This window comes from Microchirus variegatus, assembly GCF_963457635.1.
Source record: "Microchirus variegatus genome assembly, chromosome: 10".
Taxonomy (NCBI): domain Eukaryota; kingdom Metazoa; phylum Chordata; class Actinopteri; order Pleuronectiformes; family Soleidae; genus Microchirus; species Microchirus variegatus.
In genome coordinates, this window is record NC_139811.1 from 23,423,346 (window position 1) to 23,443,008 (window position 19,663).

At 39.4% G+C, this 19,663-nt stretch overlaps 1 protein-coding gene across 1 annotated transcript in view; it reads left to right on the top strand.

Moving 5' to 3' along the window:
- The first annotated feature begins 3,239 nt into the window (after positions 1-3,239).
- stat5a (signal transducer and activator of transcription 5a) overlaps positions 3,240-19,663 on the top strand; it is a 67,328-nt gene continuing 50,904 nt past the window's right edge. The window contains exon 1 of the mRNA XM_083896778.1: positions 3,240-3,339. The gene's annotated coding sequence lies outside the window, so the exon portion shown is untranslated. The remainder of the gene's footprint in view (positions 3,340-19,663) is intronic.

Below are 19,663 nucleotides of genomic sequence, written 5' to 3' on the forward strand. Positions count from 1 at the left end.
GTGTGGTCTTGTATTTGTTACCTCTTAAGGACCTTTGTCAGGACCAGCTCGTCTTCAAGAGACACCAAAACCTGGTTCCAATGAGGCAGAAGCTCATGTCATGGCTGGTTAGAGTTAGGTTTACGGTTAGGGATATGACTTTGTAAACGGACGTCATTGCAGTGTTCCAGGTATTACTCATGACCTGAATCTGTTTACACAGTTATGTAATGAGGACTCGTCTTCCTTATGGGGACAAAAAAAGCAGGTCCCCACAAACATAAGCCCATTACGTTTTAAAGTGAAGACATGTTGTATGGTTAGGATTAGGGTAAAGTTAGGGTTCGGTCAGTAGTAGTTATTACATTATATAGTCATTTTACTGTTATAGTTAAGGTTCCTGTTATCCTAAAAAAGTGTTTAAACAGTCACATTATAGGGTTTTGAATTCCTTATAGGGACAAAATAAAGTCCCCAAAATTACTACATTTTAAGGTGAAGACACATTTTTTAACTTAAACTGAGGTCAGAGTTGGGATTAGGCCTGTGAGAATTAGGTTTAAGGTTAGATTAAATCTCCAGGAAATGAATTTAAGTCAGTATAATGTCCTCTGAAGTCATGGAAACCAGACTGTTGGTGTGTGTGTGTTCTAGATAAAGAGACATAAATGTCCTCCTGACTTGAATGTGGCCAAAAGAAGCCGTGAATTTCTTCTGCTTTTCAGATAACAATCACCAGGTTTTTTGGGTTATTTTCTCAGAGACAAAGTGCAGCTTCATTATTCCCTTTTTTAACAGTCCCCCTTTTTTTTAACAGTAACGTTGCTGCAACAAAGAAGAAAAAAGAAGTAGTACTTCACTTCTCGTAAACAGGTGCTATTTTGATTCCCATACATACAAATATGGTTCTTCTCGCAGCATAGATAAATAATAATAATTTAAAAAAGGCAACAATTAGCATGTGTGCTCACAGCTGTGCCTCTTGCCCTTTTATGAGGATATTGCTTTTGTCTCAGGCTTTTCCATACATGGCTGTCTTATTTGCTGCTGGAGCCTCAGGCACACGTTGTCTTCCTAATTAATTTTGGCAGATTTATCTTTGGCCTCCACCACCTCCATCTCCTCGTTCCCTTCTTTCTATTTTTCTCTCTGTCGCTCATTCCTTCTTTCATCCCACTAAAAAAAGACTAACACTGAAATTCATTCATTCATTCAATTTATTTATTATTCTTTTTTATATATACTTCCTTTTGTGTGGTATTGTCTTTCTCTGGTTTTCATATATATATATTTTTTTTTACATTTCTCTTTTATGATTTGTTTTTATTTATACTACTACTACTACCAATAATGTGTAATCTTTTTTTTTTTCAACCAGCAGGTGGTGCTGCTCTCCAGATTGCGGATGGACAGCAGATTAAATCTGAATAAGTAAAATCAACCTAACCTGCTGCAGTCCAGTATGAATGCATTCATCTACTATATCATAGGCCATAACATTCAACTGTTTATTTATTGTAGTGTTGAAATTATACTTTTGCTTGACTGACTGTTTTCTTGATTGATTCGTGACTATTTATTATTATGCAAATGATCAAACATGTGTTATGTCAAGACATTGTAGAATAACAACGGGAACAGGTGCACAGAAAATGTAATTGAAAACACAGGCAAACAAATTTAATTTGAATAAAGCAAAATAAAAATGATCTTTTAATATTATGATTGCTCCCACAGGTTTGTCAACAAGAATCCAAGATGGAGAGACGAAAGAGAAGAAGCACTATTCTTGAAGATAGTGGCTTACATGACTCATCACTAAGACCAACAAGTCTTTAGTCAGGAGCAGAAGAAACACCACGTCCACACTGTTTACAACACATAAAGATACAAGACTTAAAATACTTAAGAATAGATTGATAAGACTGAGTTAAGACTTAAAGGTTAAAGTTCTTTAAAGTGGAAACAAAACAGGAGATCAAATACTTTCCTTAAATAAGCTAGAGAAAGCACCCGGAGAACAAGGTAAAGCTGATTTAAAAATGATCCTGACTCTAACGTTACTTGTCGGGATGTGCTGATACCAGAACCTCAATTCCAACACTGAGCACAGTATCATGTGCATTGTGCACAGATGTGGGACATAACATCCACCACTGTAGGGAAAACCACAAGTATACGCTGAGTGTCCAAATGAAAAGATCTGACTCAGTTTGAGTTTAAAACTCCCACACGCCACCAAGCGAGACATCGTTTGAACAAAGTGCAATTAAACTGTTAAAAAAGTTGAATTCTGAAAATTGGTTTAACTCAATTTAATTCTCTGTAACCTGGAAAGCAATTGTGCTATTTTAATACTCTTGGGTGCAATTAAATTAACTAAATAGTTCACTTCTCAATTTGAACTCAATGAGATTTTTGGTTACTTAAACACATAAACATGTTATTGTGACACTGCATGCATATTTCCTGTGTTTTCTGGTTGTATTCTAATAAAGAGACTAATAAAGAGCCATGATTAAAACAACAAATCTAATTGCACAGTAGTACTTTATATAGGATACGTTTGTACTTATCACAAGTCCCACAAGGAAGTCCCACAAATCACAAGACTATGTTTTACTGTTTTGTTTCAATGTGTTTTTCCAGTTTAAATCAAAAGTAAGAAACCAGTTAAATATCATATAAATTGTACTGAATTTTGAACCACAGCTATAAATGAAATGTGTCACTGACTGTTATATTTAGGTATTTGGTCTTTGGCACAAAAGGTAAAAAATAAACAGATTTGAGCATAATCTGGTCATGATTCTCTGTGGGAAAACAACCAATAGTGACTCCAAAGACAAATGACAAATTAGACAGAGTTGTGTTTTTTTCCTTCTTCTTATATAACATTTTCAGTATTTACTTGTACATTAGTTTGTTTTTCACTCTTCTGGCTTTTCAGTAGTTTATTTTCATTCACTCCATTTACACTACGCAGATTTCATATGGGCCATATCAGAGTGTCAGAGGATTATGGGGAACGAGTTTTATTGTTTTTTTTTCTGAAGAATTGTCTCTGCTTTCATAATTATACACGATGAAAGAAGACGAATCCAAGTCAATCATCAGCGACACAAGAACATCAGCTGAAAGTGTTTGTGACAGAGCGCCGGAAGTGGGTGGAGAGAGAGAGAGAGAGAGACACACACAGAGAGAGAGAGAGCTGCAAAACTAGCTGGCAGAGTGAGTGAGTGAGTGAGTGACATAAAGAGAAACAGAGAGAGAGAGAGAGGGACTCGTCTCGTGGGTTAACGTCGCTGCAGCTTCTGCTCTCGTTTCATGAGAAAAGGACAGCAGCTCCACTCCACGGAGGTAAGCGTGACACTTCAATGTCTCTCGAAACTGCCGCGCGCGCGTGTGTGCGTGCGTGCGGGTGTGCATGTGTGTGGAGGTGAATGTCACTGCTGTCTCGTCCCACTGTCCACTCTGCCCCCCCCCCTCCTCCTCACCGGTTGCGAAAGAATATTTTAACAGCGCTTTGTAAACAAACTGCCGAGTGTGTGTGTGTCAGAAGCTGAGACACACACACGCACACACACACATACAGTGTAATATCATTTTGTTTTGTTTTTGTTGCGTGTTTTCCTTCCTTCTCTCTTCCATCAACAGGCTGCTCTTGCACTCACTCCCATTCATTTGCACAGCAGCAGCAGCAGCAGCAGCCTCGTCACTACAGTTCATAACATTCACCACAACCCACTCAGTACATTACACTTAAGTTTACACTTTAAACAGAGAACTCACGAAGACCAGGCGTTCTGCTGGTCCTGAAATAGACGGTGTGGAGTGTAGGTCCTGAAGAGGCAACACAAACAAGTCCACACGCTCACACACACAGAGAGAGCATGTGTGTGTGTGTGTGTGTGTGTGTGTGTGTGTGTGTGTTAGTTTTTGTCAACTCTTTAGACCAGGTGTTTTCACACTTTTCATACCGAGCACTAGGGGTGGGCGGGGGAAATCGATTCACATAGGAATCGCGATTCGAATCATCCACGATTCTGAATCGATTCATAAACTTCAAAAATCGATTTTTGAAAGTTTCTATTTTGAAAAAACACCAGTTTGTGTTATTGTTGTTGTTTATTTTTGTAACTTCTGGGAGAAAAAGGCAGCTAGTCTCAGCTTTTATTTATGTAAGTTATTTTTTTGTACAGTAAGTAAGTTTTTATTTGTTTTGAATGAATACATGTTCACTTTTGTCGTAAGTTTGCCTTTGTGTGCTCACATTATCACATTATCTTATACAAACTGTATTGTTTTGATGCCATTTGCATTAACACACTAGGCATTGTATCAATTTTTGAATCGAGAATCGATTTTGAATCGAATCGTGACCCTAAGAATCGTAATCGAATTGAATCATGAGCCACCCAAAGATTCACATCCCTGCCGAGCACCACCTTATTATAAAATATTACGCTTTTGAAAAAAAAAAAAGTAACTGTGGTGTAAATCGGTTGTTGCAAACCATCAGAGAAAGCTTGTGTACCACCGGTGGTACGTGGATTTACGTCATTTTTCTCACAAAAACTGACCATGTCAGGACTTGCAGTCCTTGTATATATAGTCTAAGAACCTGGTCCTAAAGAGGCAGAACTTTGTTGCTGAGGAAATGGTTAAGTTTAGGGCTCAGAGCTGTGAATTGTGGTTTGGTTAAGGTTAGGGTTTGGCATGTGTTTGTGTGTGTTGGCACCATGCTGTTGTGCTTCATATCCTGTTTGGCCTGAGCAGTATTGCAATAACAGTGTTCTGATACAACCTTTAGTTGTAATCTTACAAATGTCCAATACATATGTGTATATATCTCTCTCTCGATATAATGTTCATGCATTGTACAAACACATTTTGAGGTATCACCAGCTATATCCATATCTATAGATATTTGTTGTCTTCTGTCAAAAACAAAAACCCTCAAACGTTTAAAACTTCCTTTCACAAATCTCTTCAACTTTTTCGCTCAAGTGCAAAATCAGTCTCTCATCGTCTGACTCCTATCATGACAATGACCAGCATCAGCAGATTTTTGCCCATATTGTAATCTCTGCAGTGTCCAAACGCAGCTTCAGCTTCTGTAACTGAAGTGCAAAAGTCTTGTACTTTGTACTCGATGACAATTTTCTGACGACTGGCGTTCGCTCAAAGATAAAGACTCAACCATGCAAACGCTTGATGCAGTGCAACACGGTTCCTATGTGTCAACACAGAAATGCCACTGCAAATCCAACTATTTATTTAAGCAGAAATTAACAGGTTGGGGTCTTTTTTAATTTTCTTTTTTGCCTTTTTTTTTATTTCTTTGCTCCATATAACAAGGGAAAACATCAAAACTGATACATTTTGGTTTTATAGACAGCATATTTGAGAACATCATCATTTGGAGGTTTTGGAGACACAAAATGGCATTTTATGGACCAAACAATTACCCCGTTTAATCGAGAAAACAATCACCAGATTCATTGATTATGAAAATAATTGTAAGTTGCAGCCTGCCATTATAATAATAAATCAAAAGGTAAAATAGGTATTTGTTTAGTACTGGGTTTCCACAAATTCTATGTTGGTCTCTATGGCAATGTGTGTCACTAAAGTTATAATCTCACTATATGTTTTTGTCTTAGTTAGGGCTGGTACGATTATTTGATTTGATTATTTTGATTAATTGATTACTAAATTCTGATAATTGCTAAATCGGTTTCAGTGTTCTTTTTATACTTAAAATAAGCTTTCTGATTTTTCAGCTGCTTCAATAATTTCTGGTTTCTTTGCTCCATTTAACAAAGAAATCATTAAAACTGATTATTTTTGAGACAACTGAGAACAATCTTCATTTAGAGGTTTTGGGAAACACTGATCATAATTTTTCAACATTTTCTGCCATTTTACGGAAATAAAAAAATCTGAAAATAATTGTCAGTTGTAGCCCTAGTCAGTGGTCATTCATAGGATTGTGGCTCAATATACTGTGTCTTATTTTGAAAGACATTAAGTCTCCTGGTGTTTGTCTTGTTTCTCTTCATGAATCCAAAACTGAAGCATGAATTTGAAAGTTGTTGCTGAACATATTACTGTAGGGTTTGGTTATACCTTATCAGGGCTGTACCATTTGAATTCTACCTCTGTCAATGTGCGTTACATATAAAGGAGTAACTGTTCTTTTCATTTCTACCACTGATGTGTGAGTATAGAAAGAGCATGAGAGGATGATTCATCCAGGTCACAGTACAAAACTGACGAACAATCGCAGCACAATTCCAGAATCAAGACCCAGGTGTTTGTTTACAAATAAAAAAAAATGTCTATGACACTTTTAAGGCTGAACTTAACACATTTTTTTTGTTCTGTATTGTGTAACGTTTAAATAAAACATTTCAAATTACATTCAAACCATTGTCCGATAAGTTCACACAATGCTGAGTAAGCACACAGGTTTGCGTATGACTGAAAACAGAGAACAGAAACGTTTCAGGAGTACGTTCTGCTGCTGATAAACCCTGAACGGATGGTTTGATCGGATACATGCATCATACCTCTGTACACCCTTGTGCTGCAGCTGTATACACACAAATGCTCCCTCAATCAGGTCTGATATTAACTCTTGACAAAATCATCACTAAAAGTTATGCACTGCAGTTTTTAAAACTGATGCAAAAACCGATGTAATGGTGATAGAAAACAACACTGGTCCCCTTTGAGCTCGCTTTGATTTTGTTTGTCCACTGGTGAGTTTTTGTGGAAATATAAGGACTTAATTAAACAAAAGATTAATATCTGTTTGTGTGCTGTATGAAAAAAAAGCGTGATAGGAACTCGAGACAATCCAAATCCAGACTCATCAACTTGTTTATATTTCATCAATAATGACCGTTGCATTGACACAGACATTTGAAGAACCTGTTGGTGTTTGTTCATGCGTTCACCTGCAGAGACTACACCCTCTCAATTTGCATACTTTTGTGGTGTTGCCCTCTGTGCTGGATGCTGAGTTGCCTGTGATAAGACTGTTTGTGTTTGGACCTATGGAGAGATTTTGTCTTGACTCCCTACTGTCATGTTGGCAGCGACACAGTTACCCATGGCTCTTTGTAACTCAGAATTACATGTTGTGACACTAATGTCCTGCACCCACTGTGATAATGCTGCTCCTGCTGTGTGAAAACTTTGGCTGGTGTCTGTGACTGTGCTCTGAGTCATTTCTACTCATCGCAGTGGTAGAAATGGTTAGAATGTGATACTTTTGGATTTGGTTTGTGGTGCTAGAATCAGCTTACGCGTCTGTGTTTCTTGGTTTATGATTTGAGCTTGAATAAGTCTGAATTTTCTACAAACAGGCAATTGTGAATTTCTATAAATTGATTTCACATTAGGTTATGACTCTCAGAATTGTTCCCATAATTTTCTATTTGCTGGTAATTTCTGCTCCGACTCTATTCGTCAGTGTTTTTCAGCTTTTAACCTTGTTGGCAGACACCATGTGATCTTGCAAGCTCCCTCTGTCACTGCTGGGATGGCGGGTTTTCCCAAGTTTCTGTGAAAAGGAGGAGTTTCTGGTGGGCGGTGGGTGGCACAGAAATATGGCACACTGATCAGGCATGAATTGGCAGCCGCACAGTGTCCCTGAACGACTTGCATGAGGTGAAGCAGCAGGGGAGACGGGAAACCAATGTTTTATCCACGGATCATACAGCTTAAGGCAAGATGGAGACAAGGCTAGAATAGTGGACCAACTGTGAACATGCAAATATGTTTATTCTGAGTTTGGGAGCATGAAGTGAAAAAGTTTCCTACTTCTGACATTTACCTTGTTTGGCGGATGATTTTTCACTGTGCGGACACAACAGAATCTCTGCTTTCAGTGTAGGTGTACTCCTGAATCATGTCCGGAGATCTGTTGCTTTCTTGCCTTGTCGCACTGGTCTTGGAGATGGAGATGAACAGGGAAATACTGAACTGATTTTTTTGACCTGCCAGCTTTTTGTTTGCTTCTGCATGTGGGATTCATCTGTCTTCATTGTCAATGTGCAGAATCTGAAATAATTCCTGTACAAAATACAACATGTGTCATACACAATTTCATTACATTGAGTTTGCACTTCATCAGGCATAGCTGGTTGTTACCTTTGGTGCACTTCCTTCCTTATATATTATATTGACCTGTGTAATTGACAGACAGTCACCCCAAGTGTTACCCATAACTTACACACACGAGGAGATCACCTGATTACAATTTCCGTATTTCTCTCCCATTCTGTTTTCTTTCCTTAATGATCCTCCCACCAGTGTCGTAATCACTGTCACCGACTATGAGGCGAGGGGGAGGTGGGGTTCTTGCGTAATTTGTGAAGAGCTACACAACATGCATAGTTGTGTCTCCGCCCAGCTCAGCCCCTGTCAATTAGTAGACCGTGCATCTCTATTGAGCAGCTTCGTGCGTGTGGTTGTCACAGTCATGATTTGTGAAATGAATGCAATTAAACCGAATGCAAAAGGTCCACTATTTTAACGTAGATGTTACCGAATGGTTTTAGATTTAAAATTGCCAAAACTATTCAAAAATACTGCTTACCACACTCTTGCCAAGGAATTCAAAGAATCTATGGGAACTCTGTTACCCTACAAGCCCCACTGCGCCATATGCTCACAGCATGGCATGCCCTTAAGCTCATCTGTGCTTCTCAAATTTTCACTCTCTGCTGCCAGACAAGTGTAAAGTTAGTGGACCTGGAGAGGCTGATGAGAAAATCCGAGTGCAGTTAAGTAGGGGGTGGGGGGGGGGGGTTGGCAAGGACAGCTCTGGGGACATGTTCTCAGTGCTGGCATCATGAGTAGCTGGAAGTGAGCCGATTAGAACAGTGGTTGGGGACCTGAGTGAGCCATGAGTCAAAGGTTTCAGAAATCACTTGCAAATTAGTTCAATCAATGGAGGAAAAGATGGATGTATGGATGAAAGAGTTAAATGGAACCTCACAAAGAATTTCCTTTCATTTTGAGCCTTATTTTCAGTGCAATTGATCAAGTAAATCATGTGAAAAGGAGAACATTCTTTAAACTGAAAGGTAAATGGGGGTGAGTGACAGAAGAGGCAAACTCATTTCAAAGGGAAGTGATCAGGAAGCATGAGGTGACATGCACCCTAACCTCCTCCCTCTTTCAGTTGGGCTAACGCTAATCCCTGGTCACGTGAGCATGAGCTCTGACTTTGGTCGAGGCCAGTAGTGGTCTGATCCATCTGTTCAAAAGCGTTGCTGATTGTTGGCATCCAGAGCGTGCACTTCTGTCCCATGATCACTGCCTGCTCCGCACAAGACATTCATTTGATCATTGGCAAGTTACTGCAGGGTTATCGGCAAACTGTTTCATGAGATCTGCCCTCTCTTTGACTGTACAGCTGCATTTGAAAAATAGAAAAAGGACACACACTTTCAGTTAAAAAAAAAATAGCTGGATCAATCAATAATCTTAAGAACAGTGTAAAAGGCGCCAGAGGTAAGAAAAGGCTCTGAGGTGTGAAGATCTTTTCTTTCCCTTACTTCTATATTTCCCCTTATCCTAATTTCTGCACCTGTCTTTTTAATTCGGTATGTTTCAATGCGGGCCCACGGTTGGTGTAGTGGTTAGCACTCTTGCCTTTGCAGCAAGAAGACCCGGGTTCCTGGGTTCGAGCCCCGTTTGGAACATCTTCGGAACAAGGGCCTTTCTGCAAGGAGTTTGCATGTTCTCCCCGTGTGTGCGTGGGTTTCCTCCGGGTTCTCCGGCTTCCTCCCACAGTCCAAAAACATGCGATATGGGGATTAGGTGAATTGGTCACTCTAAATTGACCGTAGGTGCGAGTGTGTGAGTGAATGGTTGTTTGTCTCTATATGTGGCCCTGTGATGGACTGGCGAACTGTCCAGGGTGTACCCCGCCTATCGCCCAATGTCTGCTGAGGTAGGCACAGCACCCCCCGTGACCCTCTGGTGGAGGATAAAGCGGTAGATAATGGATGGATGGATGTTTCAATGCACAGTTTAGCTCGCTAGGTGTTCGCCTCTGCTCCTCTATCCATGAATTTTCACAGAGCATAAAATTGGTCTCCTCATCAGTCCAAAAAATAATACCAGCCTGAATGGGTGCCGTGTTTTTATCTCGAGTCCCACTGAATATGTACAGAAGTGGCCGACTCTCAATCTATTTATTTGTGCTTGTCTGACTTGTCTGACAATTTCAATCAGACTGACATGTTTACATGTATTTTATATATGTAAAAACACAATAAGCAATTTTTCCCCTAATGTTATTCCCACTGATGTAAATGGACCAATTGTTTAAATTATATGGAAATTCCCATCTTCTCTGTGCAGCGAGTAAGTGGGAGGAGGGGTGGCAGTCAACCTTTGCTGACACTGAGAAGCATGATAAGGCCCCGGGGTGATTATCTTAGTGACACAACAACAAGAATAGCCAGAAGACTCTCAAAGGCAAGTTCGCGCCAAGGCAAATGAAGGAGGTCACAAATCAAGAGAGTATACGTTTGAAATTCAATTGATGTTGCTGAGGGGGCATCCAGTTTTGTCGCTGTGACTTTAAAATTGTGTAAGGAGACATCAGACCGAGGTCAAGAACCTCAATAAGCCAAGAATTGAAATCCGTGGGCAGGTTTTATCATTTTCCCCATGTTTACACAATACTCCCCTGCAGGCCTAAACATACAGGAGCAAAACGATGTTGCAGTTTGCTGCCACTGTGGGGTCACAGCATAAAGCCTTGCCCATGACACTACATCTAAATACTACACGTTATTTGATGTCTCGACTCGACTTTTTCGCTAATCAGAAGCACGCATGATTATGAAAGCTGACTAAGGTTCATAGATGATGCATAATCTTGCATGACTTTATCAAAACTGATTTCAGGAGCTCACTTTGTAATTTAGTTAAGAGCAAATTTTATCTTTATCTCTCAACCTGTGGCTTAATGTTGTGACACTCCTGCTCAGCTGATCCATGGAGGACTTGGTGAGCAAAGAGCGGCGGATTGCTTCCTCCTGCTGTATGAATCCTCAGATCAGATCATTACTCTGTAGGAGGTTCATGGAACAATAGAACACAACTGTGGCTGTGCCGTAAAGGGGATATAGTTGGGGTTTTATTATGTACTCACATAGTCAGTGTCTTTCATACATGACTGAGCTCTGCATTTTCTGTGCTGAGAAGCATCCAAGGGTAGATAAATGGGGAACTCAGTGAAATGTTGCAGCAAGGGAATTATTAAATTAAAAGGTCTCTATTGTTCCTGCTTTGTAGTGACTCTACCTATACTGATATTAGTCCGATTCAGACCATTTGTCAATTATGAATCTGTAAACAACACATTTGTGCTGAGTCATTTCAAATACATAAACTGTGTAACAAATACGAAATAAACAACCCAAGCTCTTTTGGATCGGATCTGTCCGATATGTGATCCAGTGATTTTGACCAGTATCGGACCTTTTACCTCAGATGTTTGAAAATGGTGTTTGTTGTTTTCTGGCCAACAAGAAGTTAAAAAGAAAAGTTTCTTCAACTTCATTCAGGAGTAGAAGTTAACCTCATGATAATTTCCATAACATATTTATATCATAATTAACTTTAAATACACTAGCTATGATTAAGTGCCTCATGCAGTCGCACTTCAAACATCCAAAACTATCACCGTAAAACTCAGGAATGCCGTAATATATCTGAGAGTCTTGCAAAAGTATGGTTTGTTGTAAAATTTTGGATCAGTCACTGGGTGAGTTATTGATTTTTGACACTTTTAATAGTCGTGCTGGAAAGCTACACTGCATAACATCTTCCGTGTGTTATTAATGCCTTGGGCCTTAAGTCATGCTTAATCTCTCATGCATTAAGTATGTGAAGGAATGGCTTCATCTGGACCCTGAAGGAAATTGTATCATGTGCAGTCTTTAATCTGAAAATGTGGATCACATATTTTCTTTGTTAAGTGCAGGACATGTGTGGGGCATATTGGTTGTAGTGCAATTATCAGTTGCTGTTTAATGTTGTGTTTTCTTTCACAAGTTTCATGTTAGAAGTTTCAAGACATGCAGGATTTTACTTTTGCTGATTTTTTTTTTGAGGTTTTTGTAGCTTTATAATGTGACAGATTCCTTTGGCATATCTGGCATTTGACATTTTGAGGGCCATCTTTGATTCTTCTGTTATTTATTCTAGTGATGGCATCACATTTATCAGCGGAATATCAGTATGAGCCAGTCACTGAGCTTTTTCTCCATCTTAATGACAGTTGTTGTGATGTTTATCATGTGACATTGACATTACGACATTGTCTCAGGAGCTACAAAACTACAGGTATAATGAAGAAGATTTAATGCCCTTTTTTTTTTTAGAACAAATTCACATTATTTGTGGTTTAAATATATATATATATATATATATATATATATATACATATATATATATATATATATATATATATGGCAGTAGACATACTGAAGAGTGAAGTGGGATTATGATAAGATATTTTCATTGTGACATCAAAGCTTTTTGTTATTTGCAGAGGGTTGGCAGTTTATTTTTTCCTTTTCACACCCACACTGGTCACACAGTGGGTCATAACCGTATATAGCCTGACCTGCTGGCCTACTTCTGAAGTCAGTGCAGTTGAATCAGTATTAAGAGCGCTGCCATCTGCCAGTAATACAAAAGCTGCATCTACAGTAACTCTGACACACTGAGAAATTATCAACATTTCAAGCAGCAGAAGCAGCAAACCTTCGGTCTTCCTGGCAGAATAAGCACTGCTCTTGTCCTTAAATGTTCTTTGGGGATCCACGTAAGTTAGGATTGTGATGCTGTTCATGCAAGCGTTTTTTTGTATAACCACACTCTTAACATCTTAACATTGCCTAATGTCTGCTGTGAAGTAACTAACTAAAAATGTTAATTAAAAATCCCATTCATTTCACCAGAAGAGATTTATATTATCTGTCACAACATTATAACACTGGCAAACTGTCCAGGGTGTACCCCGCCTATCGCCCAATGTCAGCTGAGATAGGCACAGCACCCCCCGCGACCCTCTGGTGGAGGATAAATCGGTAGATAATGGATGGATGGATGGATGGATGGACAACATTATAACCATCCAGTGTAGATTCACCACAAGTTAGGAGATTGTGAAACAATACCAAATCTCCAGGAGAAACCATAAGTGCAAAAAGCACCGATGAACAAATCCATTTGGTGGATGGTTCACAGTCAGGCGCGTCCATATTGTTTTCTTTAAAACATCACAATGACACTTCCCTGATGTTTTAGAGCCCCTAAGATGGAGTCAAAATAAAGCTGCTGGCTCAGTTTTAGTCTGAACGGACAGAAAAGGAAACCTTTGGAAACAGTGTTGCATTTACCCACAATCACTTCCTGATCGTTTTTTATCAGCCACGACTTGGCAAACAGCTGCAAAGAAAAGAGGCTCTTTTAACACTTACTTTGAGTGAGTTTCAGTTTCTTCTCGTCATCGCTCTCATGACAGAATTCCCTGCTCAAACTTTTCACCGTTGTTGTTTCTTGTCAGTAGTAGTTTCTGAAACTAAGCAAACAACTGTCAAGAAGGGAGTCAGCTTCCTGTTTACATGGGGATGCATACAGTATGCCCTGTTAACCTGAATGGTCACCTGAATGTAATATAACTTTTGAAGTGTTTTAGTTTGGATGCAGATGACGAACTTCTGATATGAAGCTGAAATGCTCTTCTGGACGCAGATTGTTTTCATCTTAAAAAGCGCTGTTTGTGTGGATGTGGCCTTAGCAACAGCTGCTAGTCATAAAGAGTGCTAGACTACAAAAGCAATGCAACATATCAATATTGGCAAAGTATTAAAGAGACAGACAGATTGGATGATGCTCAAAAATCAACAATATTGCTAGAGATATTACAGATTTAAGCCAACGCTTTGGGGATTAAGGCAAATGAAAGGTGGACTGATGTGCTATTGAATGTCTTTATTTGATTTGTTTTATTGTCAAAAGCCAATTAAAATAGTAGCTATGAGTTCAGTACTCAGGCAGGTATGTTGTTCTTAAATTGCCTCTGTGCATATTAAGCAATTTTAGTTTTTTATTACATTTTTGTCAAACCTTTTAATGCCCTGTGATTAAGAACATATCAATGCTATTCAGGTTTTCTTTGTTATTTTCTTTTTAATAATTTAATATACTTAATATTCACTGGTGACCATGTGTCATGAATTTCTTGGCAAATACAACAAGGATATCAATTATTGCGCTTGATGGAAAATCTGTTATGAAGTTAGAATTGCCACCATGCTATAATGTACTGTTAAAGATGTGCAGCAGATTTACAGTTGAAAAAGTGAACTGACAATTGTCTGTTTCCAAGTTGCCTCCGGCGTCTCTGGACTGTGGTTTTCTGAAGCTTGCTGGCTGGCAGCACCGATGTCATGCACCGGTGTCACCAATATCAGCTTTGCTGATTCACCAGCTTCGGCTTCTAATTCCCCCCGCCCATTTGCCAATATTATTTTTCCTCATGTCATCTGCAGCATTTTAAATCATTGTTTCACTGATGATGTTGAGGCAAACATAAAACATTTCTCATAAAGGGTCACTAACACACAACACATGGTGAGCGTAGTTTATAAGCTTTTGCTTATTGTCATTTTCTTTTCACATTGCTGCTAGTTCTCTGTAGAGTCTGCATAGAGACACTTGATTGAGCATGAAGAGGTAGGTGCCACACTGCCTCTGCTATGTTCAATCCTATTACAGGCTTAAACACCAAATGAGACAGGCTGGAAATGGACTGCTCACTGATAATTAAATATCTCTGTTTGTAGTAGGTAAAGATAGAGAGACTGTGCAAACAAAGGGCACGTGAGTAACGCATACATAGCCCATGCATTCACATGGGAGGTACAGCATCAACAATTTAGCTCAGTTGTTTGTGCTGCCATTATTCATGACCCTTGTCATGCATGGATGTGAGTGAAATGCAAGAATGTGTTCACCCACCCTGCTACATTATAGATTTAGGTCAAGGATGACTACAGGTATTTAATGAAAAAATGATTAAGATGACAAATAAGGGAACACGAATCTTAAATATTGATGTACTGTGCTGGATTAGAGAAGAAATGAGATCAAACACACAAACAGCTGTTGGAGTGCCTTGTGTCTTTCTGTTTAGTTTTTTTAGTTTTTTAAAGATGTGTGTGACTTTTGCTGCTTTTTCACACTCCACTGTTGCACTACACTGTATTACCTTCTTTTGTAACAACACCATAGGGATGAAATGCGAAATCTGAGTCAATCACTCTGTTCCCCGGAAACTGGTGGGATATAATGCAAAGTCCGTGTTTACGTTTGTGGAGCCGTTATTCCATATTGATCCTGTGAGCTCATCTGTGCCCATGGCAGTTTCGGATGAAAGCTGGCTTCATGGCATCTTCAACCAGGCCTAGCACTCCCAACAACAACACAACAGAACCATTTTTTTGGGCTTTACTATAAAACAATCATCTCAGAAATACAAGCCTCTAATAGTTAACTGTTGATGGTTTGTTGTCTTGATTAAGCCCGATGTTAACATAGCAAAGATTAAGATTTGCTTCCAATTTTCTCTATTTTTGTGCACATATCCTAATGTAAATGTGAGCACATGCTTTAAACATCCGCTCTTATATAAATCATTATTTTTCTATATTTATCTAACAAAAGTGTTACAAAAATGATGTTTAATGGCGATTTTTCACTATATAGTTCTCACGACGCAGCTAGACTCCATTTCCGTTTTTTCTCTTCCATTAGTGATACTACCTGGTAACTGGTACTTTTTTTTTAGTACTTGCTCTCTCGAAGTTCCAAGCGAGCTGAGCCGATGCTAAAATATGACGTCAACAGACTGCTGGCCACTGATTGGCAGAGAGTGTTGTCACTGAAAGAGGCATGAGCGCGACATCCGACACAGGAGTCAAACCAAACAATGCAAAACTGTAGATCAGTTAAAAATCCTGAAAATATGCGTTAATCTCCAGCATTCAGTGAGGACATTTCTATTTGATAGCAGAATCTGGTGTAGCACTGCTGAAAGCCGGGTGATTATGAGCCGAATCACAACCCGTTAAGTTCAGTCCGATGGAGTCTGTGCAGCAAGTACTGAACTCATCTTTTGAATTAACTGATTGTAATGATTCCATTACGCAGCAAACAACTTATTTGCTCGTCAATAGCTTGTGTGTAAACAACGTGACAGCAGTTTTGTGCAGCCGTGCTATGAAAACCCCAACCCTAACCATCGTCAAGGAGGTACGATGGTAATGAAAAACGACATGGCTGATACCAAACCGAGTATAGTCAAGTCGCGCCAAGTTATAGTGGAAAAACACCATAACATCTGCAACATTTTATCCTTGTGGATTGATAATAACAATTCACCCATACAGAGGAAGAAATGTAGGTTTGGCCCAATACTAGTCAAAATCACTGGATTGGATATCGGAAAATAAAAAGCATGAACCCTTTTGGGAATTCAATTCAGTTTTATTTGTATAGCACCAAATCACAACATACATTATCTCAAGGCACTGTACATAGACACAATTAATAAATAATTACTGAGCATGGGCTGTTAAGAGAGCTACGTACTGTGTGCCGCTAATGTCCTGTAAGCAGAATGTGAGTGACTTATTTTAAGATTTGTATAAGATCAGTATCAGTAGATACAGTACACAAGACACGAAAAGTCTCGAGCCAACAATTACCATTTCTGCATGTTGGGCTACATTGGGCAAATGCAATTTGCGTCACTTCATTGTAAGTGATCTGAGAAGAGATATACAGCATATATGATATGTGGCCAAACTGAAGGCAGAGCAAAATCTCACCCACAAATGTGCTGCAGTATCATTTCCCTGTGTGGGCTGACTAAAGGTGCATCTTATCTGACCTGTCTATGGCTTTCGTAATACAACCTTTTTCTGTCGTTGTTGACGCATGCACAGAGATATTTGTGTGCCTGCGTGTTGTTTTCAGGGGGGCAGTCATGTTCACATGAAAGTCAGATGCGAGACCCTTGTCGTTATAATTGTGAACTATCAAATTTGATCTTATCTAATGTGGATATAGTCTAGGATCAAATCTGTTGCTCTCTTCGTCTTCTGCTCTGAGGCATCTGGCCACGTGAGTCAATCACATGTATACGGTTAAATACATATGCTGAGAGTGGGGGGGGGGTGGGAAAAACACATTGTGTGCGTGTTGTGCGGATACACTGTACCACTGCCATGGCTCTTGTTGTGTGGGATTACCATCAAACCTCATTAAACACATTTTCCATTTTCACATGATCTCATACCACTGCTCTTTGTTGTGTTCACAACAAGGCACAACAAGGCGGCTTGTGTATTACCGATGGAAGGAGAAAAGGGGAACTCACTAGATTTTATTAGTACTTTTAACCACCCCCCCACCCCCTCTTTTTTTTAGTATTACAGAAAAGCCTGAATGTTTGGAACTATAAGACATCTATCTTTCATCGGAAACATGTGTGTTGCAATGCAAACCAAAATGCCTGTCAATAGATATCTTTTTACAAATTCAAACTGACTAAACTATAAGAAATATGTATATTTGAAGTACAATTCTTATCCCCACTCCTGTTCTATTGTTGTTGATTATACTGAATCTGTATTTACATACCTCCTCTAAACTGTAATTTACAATGAAGGAATAATCCGTGCTCAAAATTACCATGATTTCATAAGAAGCTTTTCTGAAAAGATGCCAGGATGTGTTTGTGAGAGGGTGTTGCGCTGGGAAAACTTGTTGTTTTCAAACAAATACATAGTGAATTAGAAAAAAAAAAATCATCTTACACAGGGAAAGCACGGGGATGAGGGACGAGGCTGATGCACTGCGTGTGACTTCAACGTTCACGCTCAGCTTATCCAGATTATCCCCATGCTACTACCATAATAACCCACTGTACTCTGCATGCAGCATGCGTCGTGAACTTGATGCCTTTTGTTTTCCCTTGTTCAGGGTGACACTTGTTTTGTGGTTACAAAAAAAGGATGAGCCCTCGATCATCAACAACCCAGCCGCACGAAGCACCAGGTCAACAGTGCAACATAGAAACAGAATGACAATTCTCAGTTTGTGAGGACAGTTTGTGTCAGCGGGAGGCTCATGTTCCATGCATTGGGTCTAAAATGTAATTTAGTGTCCATGAGAAAGACACAAAAGCAAGAGCTATCTTAAAGCTGCAGCATGAACCTCTATCGCTCTCTGCGGACTTCTGAGTAATTACTAAAACAGTACTATTTGTGTCACCGTAACTTGTGAGACTGCGTGATGCACATGCAGGCAGGTATAGTTTTCAGCACTGCATGATAACGTTCAAGTTGAGCCAAAATCGTGAACGTCCACGCTTATTTTTAACAGTAGAATTTGCTTCTGAAACCTTTCATGTTGGCGTTTTCGTCCCCAAGGCTGCTGTATGAAGCTGTCGCATTACACTTGCATCCATGCTCAGTAGTCCCTTAAAAGGCATAACTCTGTATGTAGAGTAGGAATTCCACCACAGACACGGAAACAAAACACTGCTCGCGTGGAGCTAATTGGCTTGAACAGTATTGTGTGAGCCCCACCTGTCTTCCAACTGAGACTTAACTATGGATCATTTTGTCCAACCCCTGAATACGACCCATAGGTATGTTTTTAGTGCACCAGTATTTTTCAACTCACTAAGTGTTTTAGTGAGATTAGGGTTAGGGCTAAAAAAAAAAAGACAGGGTTAGGCATTAAGGTTACAGACATTGACCCATTGGTCGTAACTTTCATTGGAGGACAGTCTCGTGAACTCATTTGTTTATATTTAAAAGTTACGAACCACAGCTTTAAAATAGTCTGTACTAAAATTACATGTTTCTTTGAATGGAACTGTGTTAAAACTAGCTGACAAACTGACAATTGGGCTCATAACCGGAAGGTTGTCAAGGGACGGGATGCCCCTGAGCAAGGCAACCGGGTGCAGATAAGTGCTGTCCACTGCTCTTATGTGTGGCTTGTGTGTGTTCACTACTGCTGTGTAATCAGGATGGGTTAAATGCAAATGACACATTCACCATCAATAATTAGTGTGTGTGCAAAAGTGACCAATTCTAAGATTTAGGTGAAGCAAAGAATGGATTTCATGTAGACACATCTAGTCGCTTTCTCCTGATTAGCCAACCAGCAAAATTACAATTTACAGTTTAACCCATTTAGGCCTGAAACGCCTGGGAAAAAATGCCTGTAAAACCTATGGATGATTTCAGAAAGGACCTCTAAAACCTGAGGTTCAAATTCAGTAATTGTGTAAATGCCTACTAAATGATTGATTTCTCAGCCTCTATAGGAACAAAATTCATAAAATATAGTAATATCAACTTGTGTCAGTGCCTTGATTTTGCCCTGATGGACTGGGAAGAACAAGAACAGCATGTAATGATTGTAACTGTCTGCTTCAAATGTGACGGTGATAGTCCTCGGTGATGTTTTCTCGAAGAACGAATATCGATCGATGTATCCGCTTTCCTGTCGCCAATGGTAGAATTACGCAACAGTGCCCCTGGCTTTAATGGTAGAAATG